The sequence below is a fragment of the Dromiciops gliroides genome, chromosome 1 (genome assembly GCF_019393635.1).
Source record: "Dromiciops gliroides isolate mDroGli1 chromosome 1, mDroGli1.pri, whole genome shotgun sequence".
NCBI lineage: Eukaryota > Metazoa > Chordata > Mammalia > Microbiotheria > Microbiotheriidae > Dromiciops > Dromiciops gliroides.
In genome coordinates this window covers 324,564,417-324,590,391 of record NC_057861.1, presented here as the reverse complement: position 1 = coordinate 324,590,391, position 25,975 = coordinate 324,564,417, and the positions used below count along the sequence as shown (strand labels likewise).

Below are 25,975 nucleotides of genomic sequence, written 5' to 3'. Positions count from 1 at the left end.
CAATTGGGGTTAAGTGACTTGCCCAGGGTCACACAGCTAGTAAGTATGTGTTAAGTGTCTGAGGCCGGATTTGAACTCAGGTACTCCTGATTCCAAGGCCAGTGCTCTATCCACTGCGCCACCTAACTGCCCCTACTGTAGGCTCTTAATAAATGTTATTTATTGATTATTAAGTGGGGGGTGACATGGTCAACCTTGCATTTTAGGCAGATCAATTTGACATCTGAGTAGAGGATGGCATTAAGTAAGAAGAGATTTGGAGCAAGGATTCCAATCAGAAGTTTATCAAAATAGACCTTGAAGAGGTCATTGGCACTTGCACCAACTATAGCATTGCCAAAAGAGAGAAAGAGAGATATAGAATAAATAGCTTTTATGAAAGTAGTAATGAAAAGATTTGGCAACTAAGGTGGACGGGGGTGAAATCTTTAGGATTTGTGGATGACATCTAGGTCATTAGTTTGGTTGACTGAAAGGATGCAGGTATCCTCTACAATAATGAAAAAATAGTTAGAAAGAATGGAGGATTTTGGGGAAGGGGAATGATGAGTTTAGTTTTGAACTGGTTAAATTTAAGATGTCTGTGGAACATCTATTTTGATAGAGTTGAAGTAAATAGTTGAGATGTGAGTCTAAAGGTCAAGAGAGACATAGGATTAGAGAAGTAGACCAGAGAATCATATGCATAGAAATGATCATTGAATCTATGAGAACCGATGTGATCACTAAGGAGAACAGAGCAATATCTATTTTTAGTGGGTGTGACTGGGATAAAATTCCAGAAAAGGAGACTAAGTAGAGATCAGAAAGCTATGATGAGAACCATAGTTACCATACTGAGGAAGATATTAATTTCATTGTGTTGAGAAACATTTTGAAATAGAACATGAAAACTAATAAATAACACTAGGTAATTGTCTGACAACATCTTCTCCCCAGCTCTGCCATGAAAACCTGGAGAGAAAAGAGTATCATAGAGAAGAGACTGACAGGGTCAAAGGCTGCATAGAAGTCAAGGATTGGAATCTAGAAAAGTCTATTTGATTTGCTTATTAAGAGATCATTGATAACATTGGATATAGCAGTTTCAATTGAATGATAAAGCCAGAAGTCAGACTGTTGAAAGTTATCTATACATGTGGTCTGCCTTGTTTTTGCTTAACTTCAGGTCCCTCCATATGCTCTTTTTTTTTGGGGGGGGGGGCAAGGGGCAATGACGGTTAAGTGACTTGCCCAGGGTCACACAGCTTGTAAGTGTCAAGTGTCTGAGGCCAGATTTAAACTCAGATCCTCCTGAGTCCAGGGCCAGTGCTATTATCCACTGGACTACCTAGCTGTCCCAACTCTCCTTATACTTTTTTGTATTTATTAAATTACCTACTTTTTAAATTTATTAAAAGTTGATCATTTTTCAGTATAATAGGTTTTTTGCTATATAGAATGTTCATAGTACACTCCAATAACCTTATATCCTTTCGAAGTAGAATAGAGTGGTCTAAAAATAGAGATTTGATTAGCATTATAGAGTTTGAAGGGATGTTTTAGATCATGTACTCAAACATCCTTATTTAAAGAGTCAATTGAAATCCAGAGGTATTCAGTATATTTTCCCATTTCACACAAATAATTGTAGTGGAGGATGGGTTTAATTGATCTAATTGGTCATGAGGCATCTCAAAGAATTACAAGACTCAGTGGCTCGGTTTCCTAAGTTTTATAATCAAACTATGATGACCATAGGAAGACAGAAAGGAAAAAAGTGTCTCAAAAAGGGAGAGGAAAAATGGTTATATTTATACTGGAAAAAAAAAGGCGTTTATCTCCTCATTATCTTAATCTCCCCCTTAAGGAGGTACACAGGAGGTTCATATCCAAATTTGGACTTCCTGGGGTCCTAAGACATCCTAAGGGGTGTGTATTTGGGGTTTATATGCTATAAGTTGAACATAAGGACACATTTGGTCTTTTCTGCACATGTTCTTAAAGACATGCTTAAACCTGTCAGATCCAGTGGGTCTTTCTGTTTATAGTATCTCTTTACTTTAAGATCTGGTTTCTAGGTGTCCTGTCATCTAGGAATATTAATAACTATGGTTAATGGTCCCTGGCTACTGTCTCCTTAGGCTTCTGTTGACAGTTTTGGTTGATAGGGACTACTCTAGTTACAGTTGATAAAAACTCAAACCTTAGTTTCTCTGTTAACCTGTTAAAAGTCCCTAAAATCTGTTGCCCCTTTTTAGCCTCCTCCATCAGAATCATAGAATCAAAATTATAGACCCACAGAGTTGAAGTAGACCTCAGATGCCCTTTAGTCTAAACAGTAACTGATCAACAAATACATCTTTAGCATCCCTAAGAAGTGGTCATTGTCCCCTGATGAACTGCCAGTAAGGGAGAACTCACTACCTTGGGAGTTGGGCTGCCCATTTTGCTTTTGAAGAGTTCTAATTTTAGGAAGTTAATACTCAAATTAAAACTAAATCATCCTTTCTGCTATTTCCTTCCTTTATTCCTATCTTCCTTTTTAGGCCAAGTGAAATAATTCAAAACCCTATTCCAAATGATAACTCTTCAAAAACTTGAAGACAATTATCTGGTTTCTCCCTAAGTTCTCTCTTGGTATAGTCTAAATAACTCTGGTTCCCATTAACAATCCTCATATGGCATGATCTTATGGCAAATTCCTCACTTCCCTGATTGCTTTCCTGTTGACATTTTCCAGATGATTAATACCCTTCCTAAACGTGGCACCCAGAACTTATGAGAAGATGATAGATATGGCCTGACCAGAGCAGGGTAAAGCAGGGATATCACCTCTTAGGTTCTGGGTATTAGCAGCCTAAGGTAAAATCAGCTGTTTTGGCTTTTGCAATATACCATTGACTCATATTAAGTTTCCACTTGCCTACCATATCCCTAATTTGGTATTTGTTACTATCTCATAGTCCTTTATTGCAATCTTGTATTACTAATCAATAACGTATAGTGATGCCTTTTTCACCCAATTAACTTGTTAACTCCTGGAGAGCAGAGAATATGTTGGGTACTTATTTTTCTCCCCCATAGCATCTAACAGTGGTAGACACAAAGCAGTTATCCATAAATACCTGCTACTATTTCACTGTTTTTTTTTAATCTTTCCTTACCATACTGAGGAAGATATTAATTTCATTGTGTTGAGAAACATTTTGAAATAGAACATGAAAACTAATAAATAACACTAGGTAATTGTCTGACAACATCTTCTCCCCAGCTCTGAATTTCATGAATTTCAAGCAAGCTGCTGCCCAGGCATAAAAATATGCCACCTGGTTCTTCAAGGAGGGTGACTTTGTCACATTATTTGGGGTGACTATTTTCAATTAGATCTTTCATCTTGACTCCTGAATGAAGTGTTGATAAGGTAGGGATTTTAATTTGAATGGAAGTTAAGAAACTTCCCCTGAGTCTGTGATATATGAAAAATCATGATTACAAAATTGAAGAGGGGAGAAATATAAAGATTAATTTGTTGATGTTAGTTTATTCATAATTCCAGTGAAAATGTCTTAAGCTTTATAAATATGCTCATTCTCAGAAATACTGACCTGTCCCTGTGATTGCACCTTATGTACTCAACTCATATTGTTAATGTACTTGCATTGCTAAATGCTCCATAATTAATAGACTACCAGGCCCTGAGGTTAAGAGGCATGGATTCAGATACTGCCCGAGCCACAAGTTATAAGTAGATAAGCAAGGCATTTCATGAGTTTTTTCACTTGGGAAAGAGGGATAATAAACAATTCTCCAGTCCTTCTTTCAAAGGGTCATTCTTAGTCTTACTTAAGATAATGTATATAAAATACCATAGAATTGTAGGTTATTTTCAATTGTCCTTTATATACTGAGGCAACCCCTATACTCTACACAAAAACATTTTATTCTAAGTTATCAATAAAATGATGTCAATAAGCAGTAAAGCACTATGCAAATGAACCTGATTTAATTCCTTAATACTTCCAGGATTGCAGGTATCCTCGTTATGTTTGTCTACCTGTATTGAAGTAAATTGCAACCCCTCTTTAGCCTAATAGACTGGTTAATGTATTTCTATGGCCAAAAAAGAAGGAACACTTTATGTCTAACCTTCTTGTCCTTAGCCTATGCAATTGTGATAGGGTAGTTCTTGAATGACACAATCTATTGTCAAGTTTCACTCGTAGTGCATTTGTTTTAGTGAAACCTGTCAGAAATTATACTCTGTATAGTCTTTGAGGACCCTGATTCAACCCCATACCATGAGGAGGCATGGAAAGAAGATTTTAGTGGGTTACAAATGTAAGCAATTATGAAAAATAGCAAATCCCTCAAACAATTTTTATATAAGGTATTCTTAACTCTGTTAATGTTGCAGAGGAATAGCCATTCCTACATATATGTAACTGAAGAAGCACTCAATTACTCCACTGGGTAAAATTCTACCATCCACAAAAGCATAGCCTGTGAGAACAAGAAGGGGCTTAGAGATGATCTAGGACAACTGTCTCATTTCCATGGATCAAATTGATGCCCAGGTGAGTTTTTATTTTCTCAGTGTAGTACAACTCACCACTGACATGGACAAGGCCAGAATTCACATCTTCTAGTTCTTCATTCAAAGGTTCTCCCACTATACCATACTATGTATACCATATCATTGCCTCTGTCTCTCTCTGTCTCTCTGTCTATATCTGTCTCTGTGTCTCCCTTTCAGCTTCTCTGTCTCTGTCTCTTTCTCATATATATAATTTAAATATTCTTGGAAGTATGCATTCCATCTCTATCAGCTTAACAAAAGAACACAAAAATTTAGAAAGTATACTTCCTAAAAAGATGCTGTCAAAAGTGTAAGGTAAGGAGAAATAAAGCATACTTGGATGAATCTCATCATTTTGTCTTGTTCTTCCTTTGAACATGTTCCCTGCCCTCAGGGAACTCACATTTTTAACTGGGGCACAAAGAATTACAGACATAGAGTTTCATGTTAGGTCTGACCTTACAAAACATTCCATTTATTATCTAACAAGGAGGGAACACACAGATGAGGCTTCAGGGGCTAGAGCACTCTCCATTTCCTGCCCAACATCAAATCATGTAGTTTTTCCACGTTTACCACTTAGGGGATCCTCCCTTTACTGAAAAGGGTATAGGAATGGGGATTGGGGGAGGGGTACTACCCTTTCTCACAATCCTTATCTCATTAACAAACCTGTACCTGGATAAGATGTTAATTATATTCAAGTTATATCTCAAGCCTAGGGCCATGAAAGAAAGGTTTAAAAGACATGTTTGGAGTAAAATATAAGTATGGAAAAGGTAAATTGTTCCTACTCAGAAGAATAAGTATAAAAGAATCACAGTACTCTTCAACAATAAGAACAAAAGAAAAGAATGATATTCTGTAACTTAAATTAAGATTACTGGCAAGTCTACTCAGAACACATCAGTTTTTATGACTGTTAATCAGACATTTTGTGTTTTTGTCTTGACACTGCATTAATCCATCAGTCCTGAAACTTGTATGCTGGCAACATTGGCAGTATTGGGCTAATCTTCCTGTTGATGACCATTTTCTTTTTTCTTTATGATGTAAAAGTTTCCCCTGACATCAGTCAATGCCACTGTAGGGATGCTGCAGACTGCTGAATTTTCAGGATTCCTAGGACCTTCATATCTTTCAAACTCACAATGTTGCTACCAAGGTTGCTATCTTCCATAGGAGATCCATTGGCCTAAATTCAGGGAACAGCAACAAAAATCAGGCAAACAAAGGGATAGTTACATCATCACAACTTGTTGGAAGTGATGGAGGTGGCCAGAAGGGTTAACAGAGGAACTAAGACCTGAGTTCTTATCAACAAACAATATCAACAGAAGCCTAAGGAAACAGTAACCAGGGGCCATTAACCATTGATAGTCATTAATAACTGGAATGTTTAAACTGGCAATCCTGGGTAAAAGGAAACAGAAACTATACTAAGAAACAAGACCTTAAAACAAAGACATATCCTTAAAAGAGAGACCCTTGAAGTATAACAAGTTTAAACATATTTTAGGAACAAAATGTGTCCTTAAGTTCAAGTTACTATGTTTAAACCCCCAAAACACACCCCTATGGAAAAAGGTACCCACTTTGGGGGATGTCTTAGGACCCCAAGAATTCCAAAGTAGGATATGAACATCCCTCAAGGAGGAGATTAAAATAATGAGGAAATAACCTACGTTTTTCACTATAAATATAACCACTTCCATCTCCCTAACCCACTGTGGCCATGCAGTCTTTTAATAAAACTTAAAATGGAGTCATTGAATTGTGTAATTCTTTGGGACACCTCACGATAAATTCTTACATCAGAAAGAAGGCCTAACTTAGGTAGGTACCCTTTTGATCAGCTTTTATATTAGCACAAAATGAGACATTCACAAGTCAACAGTTAGCAAAAGGATGTTTACTTATACACAACATAGAATTATATATGTATGTGTATACATATTTACCTTGGCCTTGCAGGTTGGGATATTTAGGTTTCTTGGGGTCCCACTGAATTCCCATAACATTCCCCCTGTACTTATTTCTGGGGAGAAAGGAGAGAAGGTCCATCTTTTGTAGCTTCTTCAAGGCTGAAACCTGGGGCATGGAGATATCCCTGTCTTTCAGGATAGAGGAAGTGAAAAGTTTAGTGGGCACAGTCCAAAGGTCACAGAGGCATTGCTATGGCTTCAGTGAAAGCCTTGATCCTAGAAGCAACTAAAGAGGAGACAGTATTACAAATACAATGTCCATACAGCAGAATGCATGCAATGATCCAAATTACAGGTATGAAAGGAACAAATAGTGAAAATAGCCATGAAATCAAGGTTGGAAAGCTGGAGAACAATTGGCTCTCAGTGTCTACCATGAAAAACATACAACACTAAGTATTCCAAACCTTTCATACCCCACCTTCAGCAGAAAGTAAACAGTCTAAGGCTATCCTATTGTCCATTACTACATTGGCCAAAAATTCTAGAGACTTTTAGAGGTCCGTAAGGCCCAAAGCAGTTTCATTAGAAATCTCTTCAATTGCTAAGGTTGGAATAGTCAGGATTGCCTCATGTTCTAGGTACCCCACCAAAGGAATGGCAAGGGCCTCAGTTTTACAGATTTACCACTGGAAATTGTCCCAATACCCCCTTTTTGCCCTATGCCTTTCCTCAGAAGGGAGAGGAATCAGAGGATCTATAAAACCCAAGGTGCACTGACCTTAATTGCTGGAGAGGTTGAGGCAAGAAGTAGTTAGGACCATGGACATAAAAGCTTTCTCATTAGACCATCCTGGCAAAAAGAATGATGTCTCCATCTGAGATGCTAGTCTTGTCATATGATGACCATAAATAAACCTATATTCTGGAGGAACGCAGATGCTTGGATGACCTGAACATCTGAAAAACATTAGCCCCCATTCAGAAAAATTGTCACAGGAGACAAGTGCAACAAGTCTGAGGCCTGCCTGGGATAGGGTGTTTCCTTGAAACTACAGGGATATGGCCAGAAGGCATTAAGGTAAAGATCTAAGGATCCATGGTTCTCCTCACTCTGTGGATGTTTCTTACATACCCAGCAGTCAAAAGGGCCTGCCTTAGTTACTGTTTCTCTTGGGTGGGATGGTTCAGTCCCTGAGGCAGCATGCTGGGTAGAATAGGCACAAGGAACAGAAAGGTCAAAAGTAAAAAATGAGGAGACAAAGGAGAAGGAATACTTATTCCAAAGAATCTTTGAGATCCTCCACTGTTTCACAGGAATATATCTCCTTTTTCTTACTGTTTGATTCTGAGGGGACAAAGAGTTTAATGAGAGAAAAGTGAGTCTATGTATTCTGCCACTTAAGCTTTATAGCTGTGTGTGTTGAGAGGATGATTCAATGGGGACCCTCCCATCAAGGCACTAGTTGGTGCTGTACCTCAGTTTTCCAAGTTTTCAGAAACACTAGGTTCCCTGGCTGGGCTAAGTGTTGAGGTCCTGGCCAAATCTTCCTGTAAAAGTTTAGGAAGGGTTTGATTTGCATAAGCCCCAAGGGAGACATTCTAATTCAGGTGAGTGTCCTGGGGAATGGGGGAATTCCTGGACCGTATCAATCTTTGCTTCCTCACAGAGTTTGGTAAGGGTCAATCATCTGAGTATTCTGGGAGAGGAAGGCAGTACCATTATCACTCTGGAGTGATTTAGAAAGGCCAATCCTAGGAGTTATTACTTGAAAAGAGCTGTTGTTATATCCTGCCCTTTTCCTGTTTTGCTGGGAAAGGCTTCTACCTATCCAGTAAAAATTGACAAAGACTAAGAGGACTCCATACCTTTTAAAAGGTGATAGGTGAGTAAAATCTTTCTACCAATCTTCCCCTGTAGTTCCTCTGTCTTTGGATTGGCTTAAGGAGGGGGAAGTTTGAGGGCCCTAGTGGCATTAGTTTGGGCACAAAGGACACAGGAATTGCAGATATCCCTAATAGTCTTCAAGATGCCCTTGACCAAGAGGCACAGGAGACACAGTAGTCAATGACTAGAGTAATCTACTGTTTGCTAATGTCCAAAACTCCAACTTCTGGGATAGGAACTTAGTATTTGACAAAAACTTCTGGGAAAACTGGAAGATAGTATAGCAGAAACTAGGCATAGACCAACATCTTATACCATATACCAAAATAAGATCAAAATGGGTATATTATTTAGATATAAATGGGGATAACATAAGTAAATTAGGAGAGGAAGGAATAGTTTACCTGTCAGATCTATGGAGAGAAGAGCAATTTATGAGCAAACAAGAGATAGAAAATATTATGAAATGCAAAATGTATGATTTTGATAGCATTAAATTTAAAGTTTTTGTACAAATAGAAGCAATGCAATCAAAATTAGATGGGAAGCAGAAAGGTGGGAAACATTTTTTATAGCGAGTGTTCCTGATTAAGGTCTCATTTCTAAAATATATGGGGAACTAAATAAAATTTATAAGAATGTAATTCATTCCCCAGTTGAGGAATGCTCATAGGACATGAACAGGCAGTTTTCAGATGAAAAAATCAAAGTTACCTATTGCCATATGAAAAAATGCTCTAAATCACTAATGATTAGAGAAATACAACCTAAAACAACTCTGAGGTACCACCTCACACCTACCAGATAGACTAATATGACAAAAAAGGAAAATAATATATGTTAGAGAAGCTGTGGAAAAATTGGAACACTAATGCATTTTTGGTGGAGCTGCAAACTGATCCAACTATTCTGGAGAACAATTTGGAACTGTGCCCAAAGGGCTATCAGACTGTGCATACACTTTGACCTAGAAATACCACTACTATGTCTGTATCCCAAAGAGATCATAAAAAAGGGAAGAAGACCCACATGTACAAAAAATATTTCTAGAAGCTCTCTTTGTGGTGGCAAAGGACTTGAAATTGGGTGAATGCCCATCAATGGGGAATGGCTGAACAAGTTGTGGTATATGAATATAATGGTATGCTATTGTTCTGTAAGAAATGACGAGCAGGCAGCTTTCAGAAAAACCTGGAAATAATTAAGTTGACTGATGCTGAGTGAAGTAAGCAGAACCAGGAGAACATTGTACACAGCAACAGCAACATTGTGTGATGATCAACTCTGATAGACTTAACTCTTCTCAGCAGTGCAATATTCCAAGACAATTCCAAAGAAGTTATGATGGAAAATATTTTCCACATCCAGAAAAAAAGAACTGTGAATTCTGAATACAGATTGAACCATACTGTTTCTACATTTTGCTTGCGTTTTTTTTTCTTTTTTGAGGTTTTTACCTTGTGTTCTGATTCTTATTTCACAACATGACTAATACAGAAATATGTTTAATGTGATTGTACATATATAGCCTATAACACACTGCTTTCTGTCTAGGGGAGGGGGGAGGGAAGGGAGGGAAGGTGGAAAATTTGGAACTAAAAATCTTATGAAAACAAATGTTGAAAACTATTTTACATGTAACTGGAAAATAATAAAATCCATTTATGATAAAAAAAAAAGAGAGAGAAGTCCTTGCCCATAAAGAGAAACTTTACCAAAGTGGTTAGAGCTTCCCTTCCCAGGGGAGTGGAACTATGGAAGCTCATTGCAAGTTCCCACATCATATTCCTGGGGAGAAGCAGCAAGCCATAGGGAGTGTGCCACCATTCTGTATCCTCAGGATCCAAACCTTGAATTTTAGCCTGTTCAGTCTCCTCCTTGGTATAGGAAGAGGAGATACCTTGAGGCACATGCGGGGCCAGGGTTAGGGCAGATGGGTGAATAGACCTGGCAGCCAATTTAGAAGTCAGGTCTGCCTTGTGATTCCCTTGTGCTATGGAGGTGTTCATAGCTTGGTGTCCTTGGCAATGCATAACAGAGACCTGACTGAGCAGTTTTATGTCCTCAAGTAGCTCCCAAATCTCCTTTCCAGGAGAATTCTTTGAGGTTAATAGTCCTCTTTCTTTCCAAATGGAAAACATGAAATGTATACTTTCTTTATAACATAAACAAATCCTCCTAGTTACCTTCATCTCATCAAAATGTGTTTGCAATGGGAAAGAATTTCAGTTACTTCTTTTTTTTTTTTTAATTTTGCGGGGCAGTGAGGGTTAAGTGACTTGCCCAGGGTCACACAGCTAGTAAGTGTCAAGTGTCTGAGGTCAGATTTGAACTCAGGTACTCCTGAATCCAGGGCCGGTGCTTTATCCACTGCGCCACCTAGCTGCCCCCTTCAGTTCCTTCTAAATCAAAAAATATACCCAGTTAATTTAGCCTTCTCATAATTCCAGGTAAGCATTAGCAGGCAGATGGCAAATCTGAGTATCAGTGTAATTAGTTGTTTGGCATATCAAATGACCACATATTTAGACTGAAAACAGTAAGATTTTGCATCCTTGCATTGTACTCATACCTTCTACTGACTACTTGCTCTGATTATAGAAATCTGCTATAAAAGAAAAAGGCAGGGCCATGATTATAACGGCCAGGATAAAACATCATTAGATCTGTTTGATTTCAGGTAAGAGTCACAAGTGACCTTGTAGTAATAGCCAGATATATTCTGGAATAGACAGGTGGGAAACATTTCCTGTTCAGCAGGAACAAAATGGGGGATGTGAACCAGGATATTAACTTAGATGAGACCAAGATCGTCCTCTTGGCTTTTTCCCAAATACCTCCACTTGTAAGCTGCACATTCCCTCTTGTGGCATTGATTTGTGGCATTCTCTTGAGTGGTGGATTACTAACTTAATGATCCCAACAACTCTACCTGAATTCAAAAGTCAAAACAATATCAATTACAGTCCCATAATATTTTATCTTAAATATCAAATCTCTATTCTCATGGAGTTGCAATGAACAAAAGAGTTTACCAGGAGACGCACACATGTAAGAGGTTTCACATAGCATATTTCACTTGTTTTTGTTTTTTCCTTCTTCTCGAGTTTAAAATAATGTTGTGTAAAGATCAGTCATTAGAAATTACTTCTACATAATAAGCAACCTTATAAATTCTCAGTATGACCATTCCTTGCCTAGGAATTTCACAACCCATAACAAGCTCTTTTCTGGCAAGTTTACAAATTAAGGAGTCTATAAGATCTTTTCTCTCTGTCTTTTCCCATACAATAATTTACCAACTTAATAATAATAATGTACCCTTAGCTCCAAAATTCTTCTAGTGCTTTCCTCTGTCTTAGAGGAAACAAAATAATTAACATAGTCTATGACTAAAATGGATAGGAGTCCCATAATTTATAGTTGTTTCTTTTTTTAGTGAGGCAATTGGGGTTAAGTAACTTCCCAGCGTCACACACCTAGTAAGTGTCAAGTGTCTGAGGCCGGATTTGAACTCAGGTACTCCTGATCCACTGGACCACCTAGCTGACCCCAATATGAATACAAGTTTTTCCAGTCTGCTAATTACTTTTTTTTTTTTAACATTTTTTTTGGGTGGGGCAGTGAGGGTTAAATGACTTGCCCAGGGTCAAGTGTCTGAGGGTGGATTTGAAGTTGTTTCTAATTTTAACACACATACAAGAATTTTAAAATGACTTTAAAATCGACCAGTATTTTAGTTTTCAAGACTGTAAATATTCAACTAGATCTTCCAATCAAACTCAATTACCCTTTGGTTCGTCTCAGACAATTGCAGGTAAGCACTTAAAGTGATAATATACTCTTTCTTTTTCCTCAAAAGTTTCCAAACTGTTTCAGCTTTTAGTGTTTTGTTTTGTTTTGTTTTCCACCTTTTCAGCAGCCTTTTTTTTTTTCTCAAGGCTTTTTTAGCAGCAAGCCTTAATTCAGAGAGGCCATGGCCAGCTTTACCAGTTAAATAAGAACTGTTCTGCTCTTCTTTGGCATTGTGATTCAATGGTTAGGGATTTAAAAAAATATATTTTTCTTTGCAACTTTTACACATTGCAAATAATTCCTGATTTTTAAATTATTCCACTACAAAAGATTTCAAAAATGTCAGTATTTTTTTAAAACCACCTTTGGAGCTTGGCCACAGCTTGAAAAGAAAACAGGGTTTGGAATCAGCTTTATCAGTCTCAATGAAAAATTTCTTGTAGATTATACACACAGTTACCTTTGACAGACACATAAGTAAGTGCACATAAGACACAAAGAAACCAACAACTGTGAGATGATACTTCTTCCTGGATAGCCCACTCTGGGTTGTGGTACAGGCTAATCAGGAGGCCTGTTTACCTTAATTCTCCTCTCCCCAACAAATAATGGTCATTTCGTGTTACAGTAGAAAATCATTCATTTCTTTTCACCTAAGTCCATTTTCCCCCAATTTTTAAGGATATACCTGAGGGATGGGGATCATATGGAATTCTCTCTCCTTGTGCTTTCATGTTGGGTTGGGCTGGACCACACTGAGAAAGAAGACAGCACTTGCATCTAAGCTGGTGGCTACAAAAACCTGAGATGCATTTCTCTAAGTCAGGACATCTCCCTACTGTAGAGAAATGAAAATTCGGAAGTAGCCTGGCTATTGCGACCTCATACCTTGGGAACCCACCCAACTAGAATAAGGCTCTTAAAAGTGTAGAGGAGCACACTGCACACCCCACCCAGGGTATCCTAGAGCCAATCTGATGACTTTTCCCGAGTTTCAGCACAAGAAATGTTTGGGGAGGGATTTGCAACCTGGATCAGAGGGGCTAGCTCACCTAGAGAATTGGAGGCTTATTACAAATCTTGTAAAAATAAAAACAGATTTATTAGGAGAGGAATGTATGGCTGGGGACCAGATCACCTTGATTACTGTCCCTAGAAATAATTATCAATGAAAATACTCTAGGACTTAACTTAGGTAGACAGGGACTTCTTTCACTCTATATGGTGTGTACTCAGAAGAACAGGGCATGGTGATTTGTATTACTGAAAAATACACAAAGTCTGAAGGCCCTTTCCTCAAGTGAGTATGCAATTTGCCAATGGATGACCAGGTAGTCACATCAATATGGCCAAAGACTACCACAATCCCCTCCATGTTTAGGTATTTTTTTTTCTTCTTTTTACTCCTGAGGGGGAAAAATGACTAACCCATATTTCATAGAGGAGAAGGAAGTCTAGTAGATACTGGGCCTATCACGAAGCTATATGGATATTAAGAACTAGGGCACTGGAAGCTCTTCCAAGTGTCCTTGTGATCTGTAAGTAGAAAAGAGTAGAAAATCAGAGTAGCAAGACATTGCTTAGGACATCTACTGTAATCACCTCTTCCAGCTCAGCAGCCAGGGAATAGACTTTTCACTGTCTTCCAAGTAAACACCTCAGTAATGAGTTCTATATGGAAAGAAAGAAACAAGCCCCAGAGCTCCCATATGTTTAACTAGAAGCAGGCAAATGGATCTGTTCATGTTGTATATAAATCACATATAGAGGTTTAACAAATATTTGTTGAATCTGTTAATGGAATTGGAAAGGATGTTAAAGATCTGAGAACACCTGATCCAACCCATTTATAAACAGGAATATATAACTTCCACAGCAAGGAAGGGGTAAGTCAGAGCTCTTAGAAGAAAGGAAACCCTCCATTTTTGGTCATCTTTGATGATTTTTTTTGTTTCTTTTTTTTTCCTTTGATGACTAGAAAGTGTTTTTTTTTAAATTTCTTCATTAATTCTATGAATAAATATACTATAATTAGGATCAATGGTGAGAAATCAGGAATAACATCCACAAAAATAACAACAGAACTTAAAAGAAACTATACCCAGAATCACCTGTTCCTTAGGCTTTTGCAAAATGTCCCACTTTCTTTTCTAACCCATGAATTTCTAGCTTGTGGATGTATTGTTCCATCACATTGCTCTTACTCTCACCCTATTTGTACCGACACCAAAAACAAAACAAACAAAAAAACCCTATATATGCAATCCCTAATGTTTTCCTTTTGTTGATTTCTTGGTTTTTATGTCTCAGTAAAGAGTCCATATTCTTTTCTGACACTAGTAACCTATGAATGAGGATTCCCTAGAGATGAGGTAGAAATGAAGGAGAGGAACACAGCACTAACCCTATCTCTTATTTACTTTCTTTCTCCAAGAGAAATTTATCTTTGCTTAATTAGTATTAAGAAATATTATTTATATTACTTTATGTCTATTTTTTTCTCTCCTATTAATATATCACTTCTCAATGCTGAACTCAGTGCCTGGAACATAGTAGGCATGTAATAAATGTTTATTGACTGACTTCCTGTCATGAATAGGATTTTAATAGATAACTTCTCCCCTTGGTCATAAAGCATCTAAGGAAGCGGCTGTCAAGAGATAAGTTGGGACATGTATACAACTGGTTAGTAGACTAATGATAATTTAACTCAAGATAAATACCTTATCTCAACTATATTTTTTAACTGAGAGCTAATGGTATCCTTCAGGACTGAGGTTGGGGGTTGGAGAGGGGTGGTTAGGAAAGTACTAATCAATTTTAAAGTCACTTTTAAATTCATGTATGTGTGTTAAAATTAGAAACAACTGTAAATAATAATACTTCTATCCATTTTAGTTATAGACTATGTTAATTGTTTTGTTTCCTCTAAGACAAAGAGGAAAGCACTGGAAGAATTTTGGAATTACGGGTACATTATTATTATTAAGCTGGTGAATTATTGTATGGGAAAAGACAGAGAGAGAGCAAAAAAGATGTTCTAGACTCTCCTTAATTTGTAAACTTGCCAGAAAAGAGCTTGTTATGGGTTGTAAAATTCCTAGACAAGGAAAGGTCTTACTGAGAATTTATAAGGTTTCTTATTAGGTAGTAGTAATTTCTAATGATTTATCTTCACAGCAAGATAAGTTTAAACTCAAATAGAAGGAAAAAAAAGTATGTTAAGTGAATAATATTTTTGAATAGAGAATTTCTATCATCTAGAAATATTTTGGAAAAGGGACATAAAGAAGGCAGATTTGAGAGAACCAATAAGACTTTTTCTTTTATTCTGTTGCTGATGTTTCAGTTGTTTCTGCTGTTGCTCTTGTTGTTGTTTGGGGGGGGCAGAGTGGGTGGTCCATTATAGAATCATGGAATGTTAGAGATGGAAAAAGGTCAGAGGTCATATGACTTGACCAACCTCATTTCATAAATGAGAAAATTGAAGTTAAGAGAGGAGAAGAAAGGTTGTATATTTTACTGGGGAAAAATTCCAGAATTAGAGTTTTACATCATGGTATCCCAGATACAGAAGTAGAAGGGACCTTATAAATCATCTATTTGGATTCTGTTTGAGTTCCAGCTCTGAATTTTACTGTTTTGTGAGCTTCGATAAACCACCTTACTTCTTGAGTCCTCAATATCTTCATCTATAAAATAAAGGGGTTGGCAGAGGTGATCTCTAAAGCCCATGCCATCTCCTGTGTTCTAAGATTCATTGAAGAGATTTTCCTAAATTCAAGTACAGATTTAATAACTGAGAGAAGTGATACAGGGTATATTATTCTGGGTTAAATACTCTTTCTCTATAGTACCCATTGCTGACACTATTGACGACCCCTATGATTGATTCTATAATAAGACAAGCAGCTAGAAGTTATGTATATATTTGGGAGAAAGAGGTAGAGAGTGAGAGATAGAAACAGAGAGACATAGGGAGAGACAGAAACAAAGAGACAGAGAAGCACTTAGCACAATGTGTCTGGTACATAATAGGAACTATATAAATGTGTATCCCTTCATCCTATAAGATTCATACTCAAAAGTATAGATATATGTATATACACTCATATTTATGGATCCACACACATTGTGTATACATAAATATGTGTATGTATGTGTGTATACACATATCTATACTTTTGATTTTACATACATATATATGTACACACACACATATATATATATACATATACACACATTCCCATATGTGTACATACATATAGGCTACAAGATATAGGACATTCTTTCTAAAAATCATTTATATCATGTATATGCATATTGCATATGATATGTATGTAGTTATACTTATTTTATGTTTATTAAAGACAAAAATTCAAAATATAAGTATGAAATAAATAATACTTTTAAAATATTTATGGTACAAAATAGGCTTTATGTTCTGGAGAGTTATGTGATTAAATATATTTTCTTATTTTTGAAAAAAAAAAGTCTTTTATATTTCCAGGTGGTTAGGGGAGCTTCTGTATATTTTTTCTTATTTTAATAAACTTAAGAAGCCTCTTTCCACATAAACAGTTGTTCATAATTCTCTCTATATTAATATCACCCATCTCATAGGATTAACTCTATTACACTTACTGATTACAGACATTATTAACAATGTAATCAATAATAAAAGAAAAAACACAGATAATTATTTATTATATTTTAGCAGGGAGAAAGATCATAGCCAGAGTTACCTTTCACCAGCATCAAAAGCTCAGGTAACAGTACTTTTGGAAACAGTTTCAACTTTCAGTTCATTCATGATACCAAATAAAATATTTTCTGAGCATTTAGCCCATCTGAAAGATAAATATTAAAAGAATACCAATAAGAAAATTCGACAGCATCATTTTTTTCTGTGTCTTTACAACTTCTTTCTTGCAATGACAGGAAAACAATCTCTTTATCTTCTTGCAAGGCATAACTCTTAATAGTTCCATACTTAAAAATGATAACTAATAAAAGTTAACATTTATTTAGCTTTTACTATGTTTCAGGGATTATGCTAAGCACTTTATATTTTTTTTTCTCTCATTTGATCTTCACAACAATCTGAAGAGGTAAATGCCCTTATTAACCCCATTTTACAGATGAGTGACCTGAGTCAAAAAGAGGTTAAATGACTTGTCTGGGGTCACACTTGCCCATGTAAGAGCTACAGTCATATGTGAACTCAAATGTTCCTGATTTTAGGCCTAGAGCTTATTGTTCCTCATAGATGTCCCTCTATGATGTAAAAGAATACAGATTACTCATTTAGTTGTTAAAGATAAGAGTTATAGGAAATACAGTCTTTGTGGGAGAGCCTAGTGAAATAGGCATTAAATAGTAACATTTTTGAGTAATTTGCTCAATGTAACAAGTGGATAAATTATACCTACGCACAAACGTGTATATATGTATACCCACACATCATATATATATATATATATATATATATATATATATACACACACACACACATATACATATATATATACATATATATACGTATATATATGTATATATATACATGTATATGTGTATGTGTGTATATATCTATATATGTTTTTCATTTAAATTACTATATTTTATCTTTTTGTATACTTCTGCTAAATGAGAGATATCATAACTTATTTTCCTGTTCAGTTTGGCTGAACCATATATTATAGGAAAATGGGTGATTTATATTGTACCTGCAAAATAGATTGTGAAGAGTTTTAAATGCCAGAGGACATTATATTTGATTTTGGAGGTTAGAAGTAGCCCTTACAATTTACTGAGTAGTGAGAGGAAAGAGGGTCAGAAATACGTTTTAAGAAAATCACTTTGGCAGGTTGGTGGAAAATAATCTGGAGAAGGGAGAGACTTAAAGTAGAAAAATTAATTGGAAGGGTCTGATCTTGGATGGTATTTGTGAGAGGGGAGAGAAGGGCACAGAGGCAAGATGTAGAGATAGAAAAATTAAGATTTGGCAAGTGCTTGCATGTTGTAGGCTGAGTGAAAGTGAGTAGTCAAGGGTGACTTAGAGGTTACAAAACTGGGTAACTGGAATGATGGTGCAGATTAGAATTTACATTTGCCAACTCAACCTGTATAATTCACTCTGGCTCACAGAAATAAAAAGTGCATGCAAGTGTGTGTGTGTGTGCATGTGTGTGCATTGGAGGGATAACAAAGAAACCATATTTACTGGTCTAAGGGGTACACATCACAGCTGCAGAGTAAACTGGAAAGCAAAGAACTGGTATGCTAGAGTAAGGATGCACGTTTCCCACTGGCACTTGGATAGCTACTGTTATATAGCACTATAGATGTTTAGGGCCAGATTATATTACAATGGGCTGGCAGACAAAAACTGGAATATAAGGGGAAAGGTTGGGAGTTTTTAAGATGGATAAGGTGGGAGTAAAGGAGGGCACTAATGAGTAGTCTGTGATAGGAGAAAGAGACCCATGACTGGCTATTACTGGGAGATTAAGTATCTTTCTACCTTTCGACTGTAGATATAGAAAAATTCTGGTGGTTATGTAATGACTACCTAGAAGCCTGTTAACTTTACTTTACAGAGCACTCATTTGGTGCAAAATTTATTCTGCTAATAATTAAGTGAGACTTGGGATCAAATCCTGTGTCCAATGCTCAAAAGTTCCAGTCATTTCATTTGATGTCACTCAATCTCACTTATTTGGAAATGGATACTAAAAACATCTCAGTGATTTCCTCACAGTCTTTATGTGTCAGTTGAAATTATATATGTATGTATGCATCTATATACATACACATGTGCAATACATATATGTGTGTACTACACACATGTATACATATATGTGTACGTGTATATATGTATATGTGTGCATGTGTGTGTGTGTGTGTGTATAAACAATTTTCCAACCTTAAAGTGATATAAACATGTAGGGATGCTGCTGCTGCTGCTGCTGATGATGATGATGGGGGTTAGCTTGGAAGTTTATTTGGACTGGTAATCAACTCAGAGGGGATGGGGTTCCATTAACTCTTTAGACATAAAAGAATAGGGAAAAGCTAAGAAAATCCTATTCTTAGTTTTCCCCAGATGTAGAGGCATGGAAGATTGGAGTTAACTATTACAAATTTTTATAACTTGATAAATATTCCATTTTGTTTGTTACTCCAAAAATACTGTAGTGAATATAAATAAATAAATTTCCTATTTTTATTTCAGGGAATAAGATAGATAAATCACTCAACAAACTTTTATTAACCACTTACTACTTACTAGGCATTGTGGTAAATAGTGAAGAAGTGAGTGAATTAAATAACCAAAGTCTCCTTCCATAGAAAAGCTGGGCAGAGAAGAACACAAGTTAGAAGTGTGAGAAAATAATGGGGTTCTATGAAACCAAGAGAGCCTGACCCTCCTTAAGGCCATCCCAGAGTCAGGAGAATTTCAAAGGAAATGTAGTTGGACCTTGGACTGTGAATAGAGACAATTAGAGATTAAAACCATACCTACCTGAAAGCCTTTCCCTCACAGTGTCTGTCCTCTGTACTCTGACCTCAGCATGCACTGCTCATGGACCACTCTCAAGGCCAGTAAACCAATAGATTTGAATTATGTTAGCCAATTAGCTTTGAGCAGTGTGGGAGGGCTCTCCTTCAGTCCCAAAGGTAGCTTAAGCTTACTCTCTTGGCCTGGAACTCAGAGGAGGCAGCCACGTTGAGCTCTCACTCCTTTCTGAACTTTCTGAGCCACGTGCTACCTCTTTACTCATAATTAATATGCTTTAATAAATGCTTAATGCCCCAAACTTATGCTATAGCCTCTAATTTCTAAGTAACAATATATTATATACCCCCATAAATTTCAAATGGCACAGAAGGGATCATAATAATAAAATAAATGATAATGGGTAAAGAGAAAAAATGGAGACAAGGATTGAATTTCTGGCAAGTTTAGTTAATAGCTCTGCCTTCATTATTGTGAATAATTTTCCTCCCCAAGTATTTACAGTAAGAGAAACATTCTGTTCACAGCTAAAGCAAATATGTTCTCTAGGTATGATAATTTTAGACTGTGAACTTTTGGGGAATATATTCTCTCTTTTACCCTTCTTTGTTTCCTCTATTTCTTTTTGTTTTGTTTTGTTTTCTCCCAGTGCCTGGTATATAGGAATTGCTTAACAAATGTTGGCTATTGGACAGAAAATTACCAGAGAAAAAAAAACTATTAAAAGGAAGCAGAGTGGTGAAGAGTAAATAGAACCCTGGAGGTTGAGTCAAAGATCTGGATTCCAATTCTGGCTTTTCCAAATACTATTTAAAAGATCTGGCTTCAGTTTGCTCATTTATACAAGTGAGGGGATTGCTTTAATAATATCTAAGGTCCCTCTCAATTCTAATTATATGATCCATTAGGTTCAAACTTTGGCTATGACATTGGGAAAATTTTTCTCAGGACATCTATAAAATGAAGGGATTGGAATAGTGTTCAAGGCTCCTTTCCAAACTAATTCCTATGGTTTATAACTTCTGATCAATATGAGGGCTGATAATTTTCACTGCATATGATCAGAATGCAGGAATAAACATTTCGAAGAAAATAAAAGATTAAAAAGAATTGATGATCTGAATTAATGTGTCTTTCTCCCACTTGCTACCTGTCCAAATAATGTAATATTCCATTGCAGCTAAAAACCTAGTAAACTCAAATGCAACAGTGTCCATTAATACTTCCTAAACATCTGCCTTCCAAAGTGCTATTTCTTTTTTTGTTGTTGTTTAGAATTTTTATTTTCAAAATTACATGTAAAAATAAATTTTGACATCATTTTTTTGTGAGGCAATTAGGGTTAAGTGGCTTACCCAGGGTCAAACAGCTAGTAAGTGTCAAGTGTCTGGGCCCAAATTTGAACTCAGGTCTTCCTGAATCCAGGGTTGGTGCTTTATCCACTGTGCCACCTAGTTGCCCAACATGAATTTTTAAAACTTTTTGTTACAACTTCTCTTCCTCCCTCCCTCCCCACCTCACCACCCAAGAACTCAAGCAATTCAATATAAGTTATATATTAGTAGTCACACAAAACATCTCCACATTAGCCAGGTTGTGAAAGAAAACAGACAAAAACAAAACTTTGGATCAAGGAACTATAAAAAGAAATTATGCTTCAATCTGTTTTCAGATACCATCAGTTCTTTCTCTGTAGATGGATTGCCATTTTCATTAGTCCTTCAGAGTTATATTGGAACATTGCATTTCTGAAAATAACCAAGTCCTTCACAGAAGATCATCTTACACTATAGCTGTTACTTTGTATACAGTACATTTCACTCTGCTTCAGTTCATGTAGGTCTTTCTAGGTTTTTCTTATAGCATCCTGTTCATCATTTTTTGTTTGTTTGTTTGTTTCCTATGTTTCAATTTGTATTCAAATACCATCACTTCTCTCTCTGTAGGTGGATTGCATTTTTGATAAGACTTTCAGAGTTGTCTTGCATCATTGCAGTGCTGGAAATAACTGATTCACAGCAGATCAACTCACAATAATACTGTTCTTTTGTATACAGTAGATTTCACTTTGCATCAGCTCATTCAGGTCCCTTAAGGTCTTTCTGATTGTATCTTGCTCATCATCTTTTTTTTTTTTATAGTAACCCACAATTATATAGTACTTTAAAGAGAGATTTCCTTACAATAAACCCATGAGGTTGCTTATTGTAACAACAGTAATAGATAACTTTTACATAGTACCTTAAACTTAACAAAGAATTTTCTTCACAATAGTCCAGCATACTTTTTCACCCCTGAGGCAATTGGGTTTAAGTGACTTGACCAGAGTCACACAACTAGTAAATATAAAGTGTCTGAGGCTGGATTTGAAGTCAGGTCTTCCTGACTCCAGGGCTGGTACTCTATCCACTGTGCCACCTAGCTGCCTCAATACCATACTTTTTGCCATTTTCATCAATCACTCATTAATCAATAATCATAACTTTCCCTACATCCTATTCCCTTCCCATTATATTTACTCTGTTTTCTATCTTTTTACCCTAATCCTCCTCAAAAGTGTTTTGTTTCTGACTGCCCCCTCTCCTACTCTGCCATCCCTTCTTTCATCCTTCCCTCCTTATCCCTTTCCCCTCCTACTTTACTGCAGGGTTAGATAGATTCCTCCACCCAATTAGTTGTGTATGTTATTCCCTCCTTGAGCCAACTCTGATGAGAATAAGGTCTTTGAGCTAATTCTGATGTGTATAAGGCTCCTTCACTTCTCCATTCCTTTCCCATCTCTCCCCTCCACTTCATAAGCCCTTTCCTGCTTCTTTCATGGGAGATTTCTCCCCATTCTACCACTCGCCTTTCTCTTCACCCAGTGTATTCCACTCCCCGCTCAATTTTAACTGAAAAATGTCATCATGGGTCAGCTAGGTGGCACAGTAGACAAAGCACCCACCCTAGACCCAGGAGGACCAAGCCCAAATCCAGCCTCAGACTCAAGACACTCATAAATCCCTACCACCCACCCCACCCACCCCCTGAAAAAAAAGAGAAACAAAAAAAAAATGATTTACAGGTATCATCCCTTCATAATAAATTCCTACCTGTGGCCTCTGTCAAAATTTATTTTTAGCATCTGCGCTAATAGTTAGAAGGCTCTTAAGATTTAGACATATTTTCCCATGTAGAAATATAAACTCCTTAATGTTTTAACATCTCTCATGATTTCTTTTTCCTGTTTACATTTTTATGCTTCTCTAGGGTCTTGTATTTGAAAGCCAAATTTGGTTCAAGTCTTTTCATCACAAATACCAGAAAGCCCTATTTTTCTTTGAAGTTCCATTTTTTCCCCTGAAAGATTATACTCCATTTTGCTTGGTGGTTGATTTTTGGTTGTAAACACAATTCCTTTACCCTCCAGAATATCATATTACATGTCCTCTGATCCTTTAATGTAGAAGCTGCTAGATTGTGTGCTATCCTTACCATGGCTACACATTATTTGAATTGCTTCTTTCTGGCTGCTTGCAATATTTTCTCCTTGACCTGGGAGCTCTGGAATTTGGCTATAATATTCCTGGAGATTTTCCTTCTGAGATATTTTTCAGGAGGTGAGTGGTAGATTCTTTCAATTTTTATTTTACCTTCTCCTTCTAGAATATCAGGGCAATTTTCCCTGACTATCTCTTGGAAGATGATGTCTAAGCTGTTATTTTGATCGTGGTTTTCAGGTAGACCAGTAATTTTCAAATTATCTCTCCTGGATCTATTTTCCAGGTTAGCAGTTTTTCCAAGAAGGTATTTTACATTGCCCTCTATTTTCTTTTATTCATTTCAATTTGCTTTATTGTGTCTTAGTTTCTCATAAAGTTAATAGCTTCCATTTGTTCGATCCTATTTTTAGGCAATTGTTTTCTTCAGAGAGCTTTTGTATCTCTTTTTCCATTTGGCTTTACAAGCCATTGACTTCTTCCTCATATCTTTCCTGCATCACCCTTATTTCTCTTTTCATTTTTTCCTCTACCGCTCTAACTTTATCTTCAAAGTCTTTTTGATTGCCTGTATAGCCTGAGACCAATTCATATTTTTCTTGGGAGCTTTATATGTAGCGTCTCTGATGGTTGTATCCGCTTCTGATGGTGTACCCCAATCTTCCTTTTCACTAAAGAAGCCTTCTATGGATCACAATTTTCTCTGCCTGCTCATCTTGCACAATTTTACTTGACTTTTAACTCCATCTTAGTGTGGTTACTTCTTCCAGCTTATACTATCCCAAGCTTCAGGGGGTCCCAGGTATTATGATTTAATGAGGGACAGTTTCTTCACTCACCTGGCCTTTTCTCTTGTCTGTATATAACCCCAGGCCAACTTGCTAATTAACCAGGCAGGAAAACTTTTTGTTCTGTTGGTTGTTAGCTCTGATGAGCCTGCACCCCTACCACACCTGGCATATCACTGCTCAAGGTTTCTTCCTTGTTCCCTGCTGTGGTATGTGATGAGTAAAACTAACTGTGGTCTCCCTATTTCTGTCCCAAGTATAGCTGAGTTTTATCATATATTTGTAACTTAGAAATTAGAGGCTATTGCACCAGTTTGAGGCATTAAGTATTTATTAAAGTATATCAAATATTAGTAAAGAGAGAACATGTGGAGTGAAGAAGTTTCAGAAGCTCTACATACCTAGCACAAGGTGCTGCCACCACTTTGGAGTCTTAGGCCAAAAAGAGAATGTTCCTCTTTCTGTGAGAGTGGAAGCTACCTGTGGGTCTGGAAGAGAGGCAGTCCCTACACTCTGCTCCAAGCTAATTGGCCAGCATATTGCAAATCCATTGGTTCACTGGATTTGAGGGTGGTCCATGAGTAAAATGTGCTGAAGTCAGAGTTCATATCCTCTGGTGGGAACAAAGCTTTCAGGTAGACATGGGTTTGAATGAGGTAACTTCTTGACTCTGAGCTCTCCTTGGGAAAGGTCAAGGCTGGTTCTATTTTTAATAATTTTGTCACAGGTAGGACATCCAAATGTCCCTTTAGCTCCTGCATATACCCCTCTAGACTCCTTCCCATCTAGCCACTCAGCCCTCTCACCAGACCCCAAGCTTAGCTCCAGAAGACTCTGACACTGCAGCTGATTCAGAAGCTTGGGGTAAGTTTCTCAGGCGCAGCCTGCCTGGAGCTGGGTCTGTGTCAGCATGATCACCAGGCTGAACTCCACTCCCAACCCAGATCCTCTTCCTGGTGAACCTACAAGCCATCCTTGGCTGTGGGTTCTGCTGCTCCAGGGGATGTTTTCTGGCTGTGTTTGAAGCTTTTGGAATAAGTGTGTCAGTAAGTCTGAATGTTTACTGCCCTTCCTCTGCCACCTTGGCTCTGCCCCCAGCCAAGGTCTGAAGTGATATTAGTTATACATGAATAATAGGCATTTTACATTTCATTGTAGTATAATATGAATACCAGGACTAAAACATAGGACAGATATGGCTCATAATCTTGGTTATGATAACAGCAATGACCTTATAGAAATAGTTTAACTTCTGTGACCTTTAGTTTCCTTCTATAAAAATAAGAATGGGGGCAGCTATATGGTACAGTGGATAGAGCACTGGCCCTGGAGTCAGGAGTACCTGAGTTCAAATCTGGCCTCAGACACTTAACACTTACTAGCTGTTTGACCCTCGGCAAGTCACTTAACCCCAATTGCCTCACTAAAAAAAAAAATAAGAATGATCTTTCTGTAGCTAATAACTTTATAATTTGGAAGTGCTATGCAAAAATGAACTATGAACATGATCTAGAAACATACATAATTTCCAAAATCACCTTATCTTCTGTTGAAACTACTAAAATAAAATTTAAAAATTACTCTGAACTTAAGAAATTCAGGAATAAAATGCAGAGAATCACCATAGATAAGAATGTTGAATTTTTGTGTGAAGATCAGAGGGAGATTATCTATGTATAGGTTTCCTCCAGAACTCTTTCTGCTAATTTTTATTCACTCATGATGACTATGATGCTCCTGAAGAAAAAGAAGGTGGTTCCTTGGTAGCTAAGAAGCTTAACAAGCCATTATTATTTATTTATTTATTTACTTATTCATTCATTCATTCATTTATTTGTTTGTTTATATGTATATATATATATATGTGTGTGTGTGTGTGTGTGTGTGTTTGTTTATTTATCTATTCATTCATTCATCCATTTATTCATTTATTTATTCATTCATTTATTTATTTTTGCAGGGCAATGAGGGTTAAGTGATTTGCCCAGGGTCACAAAGCTAGTAAGTGTCAAGTGTCTGAGGC

The 25,975-nt window shown here is 36.9% G+C and overlaps 1 pseudogene; it reads left to right on the top strand.

Moving 5' to 3' along the window:
• Positions 1-11,138: 11,138 nt before the first annotated feature.
• Positions 11,139-25,975, top strand: part of LOC122748807 — an 80,578-nt pseudogene continuing 65,741 nt past the window's right edge.